Below are 3,390 nucleotides of genomic sequence, written 5' to 3' on the forward strand. Positions count from 1 at the left end.
AATTTTCACTCTGGGTAACTCTGCAAGTTTCTCTGTGTGGTAGAAGAGCTATGGTGAAAAATGGGTTTATTTTTGTCACAGGTGATGACTGATGTGGTTGGAAACCCGGAGGAAGAATGCAGAGCCAAATTTTATCACGTGCCATGGTCTCAAGAAGCTGTGAGCAGATATTTCTACTGCAAGGTATGAAAGAAATATCCACACTGCTGACTTAAAAATGCATCTCCTGCCACTGAGCAATTTAATCTGCTAAACTGTACAGTGTGTCTTTTTCTTTCAGATCCAGCAGCGCCGACAGGAATCGGAACAATCTTTGGGAGTGCATAACACATAAGTACTGCTCACAAGATTCCATTGGCATCATGACCACCAAAACAGTGGACTTTTCAGTGTTACTTAGCTCACTGTTACACATGGACCTGCTTCCTGACTGGATGAGAACATACCGTCAACACACCAGTTAGAACACCAGCTTTAGAGTGACCCTTGAAAATCTTGCCCAAGATGGGTGCCTCAAACCATTCCAAGCCAGAGACAGCACCATACAAGTGTCAGTGTGAAAGAAGACTAAAGATTCACTCATCAACGCACATCATTAAATTTTAGTGGAAAGTTAGACACTACACAGCAAATCCTAATGGGCTATGCTTAGAATCATGAGTGGCACTGATGGGGGAGGTCGAGATAGGTGTTCTAGGAGACCACAGATTTAGAGAAATAAATGCAGTTCTTATCCTATGGTACCTAAGAATCTCAAACAGTAACTTATCTGGAATTAGACAAGATAGTCTTTCTTATAGCTGTGGAATGCTTTATATTCCTGAATAGAGCTTTTATTCCAGCCGGACCAATGCAAGAAGCTATCTCCCCATCTGAAAGAACTAACTAGGAGGATTTTCATCCCGGAATGCAGAGCCTGTCTGGAAGAAAGACATATAGTCAGGACTAACAGAAAGAGACTCATCCCTGGGATAAAACCTTCTTATGCATCCCTAATATCAGTGGTATTAGCAACAAATGAGGCATTCTGAGAAAATGGAAATAATGTAATGGTGCTTTGCTGATGCCTGCCTTTAACACAGCAGATATTAACAATATGTATGCATGTAAAATACCAGATCACTTAAATGTTTCTCTGTGTGCCTGTAGGGTTCATCACTGAAAAGAACTTCCTAATTCTTGGTGCAGAATTCAAGAAGCTTAATTTCATGTAACACGGTAGTTTTTTCTTTACTTCAAGATGTTAGCAGAGGCCCTGGATTGGTCTCAGATTTTGACCATAGGTGAACTGCCTCTTACTATTAATTATTTAGCTCTCCCATGCATGATACATGCTGGTTATTTTGGATGCTCTTGAGTTATAAAGCACTATCAGCCTTAAATAGCACAGAGAACATATCCCTTGGAAATCATCTTCTTTGTAAATGTATGACAGATTCAGACTATGGGAATTTATAGAACAATTACTTGGAAGCAGGGACATCTTCCTTAAATCCTTCCCCTCCTCATTTTTTGTAGTGCACAGATGAGTTGTAATTAAAGGCCCAACATGATTTCTAGTCCAAAAAGCAGCTGCCAAAGTATAACTCTTGTCTGTTTCATATGGCACTAAAAATGCTCTTCCAGGTTACTCCTTTTCATCTCCTTTCACTTCCTTGGAAAGAGAATCAAATTCACATGTGGTATGGAAGGAAGGCAGCTTTTCTGAATAAACGCATTTTTTTCTCTAGTACCATGTTTTCTGCTGTCTTTGCCAATTTCTCTCTTAGTTTAACTTAAAAGTTTCTTCTGTTCAGTCACAGAAGAGATAGTCTTCTCTTTATACCTTTGTTTAATATCTTTGTTTTCACATTAATAGTGCCATAGCTTTTACTCCATCCGTTGTGTTCAGAGATGTCTTGGAAAATTTGCTTTTGATTGCATTTACGTGATGGCAGTACTCTCACATAAAACCTGTTGGTGTGAGAAAAAGTATGGCAGTACGTCATTACCTGAGGCCTTTTACTGGGAATGGCTTGATTTGGAATTTTCCCCTTTTGTGTTAAAACCTCTTTTCACAGTAAAATGTGAAATCCTGCAGTCTTAAACTGGTTATACTGAGGGGCTGTGAGGCTGCCACAGTGATTGACTTGAAATGTTACTTAATTTAGGACTCCACTAATTGGACTACAAGCAAGCATTATGAAGAGAAAACAGTGGGGGTCATCTGCTACTGTGCTTCCATATTTGTTATGCTGCTGTGTCCATTGTGTGCGTGCTGCTCAATGTATGAAACTCTTGTCTGTATGTAGCAAACAGAGCAGCTACATTCAGGGGCTTTGTTCAGTCTGCAGGAATAAGAAATGCAGAGGAAGATATGCAAGGATGTGAGAAGGCCACTGGACTGAGATACATGCCTGCAGAATGTCTGCCAGGGAATTCTGGGGTTTGAGAGCCTTCCCGCTGAAGCGGCAAATATTTGCAAGAAATATCAGTCATTTGCCACAGCTGGCAACATACTGGAGTCCAGCCTGGTTTTAAAGCCTCTGTAGAATTAATTGGATGGATCTGATTCCAAGGCTCGCTCAGAGCAAATTAACAAAACTAATGTGGTGTTGGTGCCAGTGTTCACAACTGCATCACTGAAAGCTGAAGCTCTGTTAAGCAGCAGTGTTGCACTGAAATGTGTGTGTGCATGAATCAGGCACTGGAGATGGCAGTCCAGAATCTAAATTCTTATATCCCACTGTCTATAAGAAAAGACTGGTTACCACCAGTGAGTCTTAGGAATCAGGAGTCAGGTATCTTTCCTTTGGTTAAACTGGAGTTTGAGATTTTGATGCCTTTTTCCTGGAGCTGTTCAGGAGCTGTTCGGGCCTTTTAGTGAAGACAGAGAAAAATACTGTCCTCTGTTCCACAAGTGCAGCTAAGAGCTTTCTTGTTTGCAAAACAAAGAGAAATTTTATTTGAAGAGAAATAATGGAGAAATACTGGAAGCAACTAGACCAAGTGTTGCTTGACCATTGAAAATTAAGGGTAGTGGCACTGAACGGGCAGGTGATTATAGCAGACTGTGAATGAGAAATTTATTTTGAGTTCAGGATGGTTGTCTTTTTGTGTGTATAAAAGATGACAAGAAGATGTTTCAGCGTCTTCAGTTGCTACAGTACAATACAAATCTATGCGTACTGCAAAAAAACATTCTCTGCATAGAAGTAATTAATGTATAGAGGATAATATAGATTGTTAGAAAATATAGCATCCAACTAGGAAAGGGTTCAAAAGAATTTTGGAGTACCAGTAGGAGGGAAATGTATCTTGGAGCAGAAGTGTTGACATGGCAGATTAGAAACAGTTTTTTTAGTCTTCTGGGTTGTTGGCCCTGAGACAGGAATCAGATCAAATGTTTCT

General features: G+C 40.1%; 1 long non-coding RNA gene across 1 annotated transcript; it reads left to right on the forward strand.

Annotated features, from left to right (window-relative positions):
• Window positions 1-56: 56 nt before the first annotated feature.
• LOC108448739 lies at window positions 57-540 on the forward strand. The gene is made up of 2 exons (XR_001864745.1): window positions 57-183; window positions 281-540. It is a non-coding gene; the product is annotated as an uncharacterized LOC108448739 (long non-coding RNA).
• The last annotated feature ends 2,850 nt before the right edge of the window (window positions 541-3,390 follow it).

The sequence above is a fragment of the Corvus brachyrhynchos genome, unplaced genomic scaffold (assembly GCF_000691975.1).
Source record: "Corvus brachyrhynchos isolate BGI_N302 unplaced genomic scaffold, ASM69197v1 scaffold97, whole genome shotgun sequence".
Lineage (NCBI taxonomy): Eukaryota > Metazoa > Chordata > Aves > Passeriformes > Corvidae > Corvus > Corvus brachyrhynchos.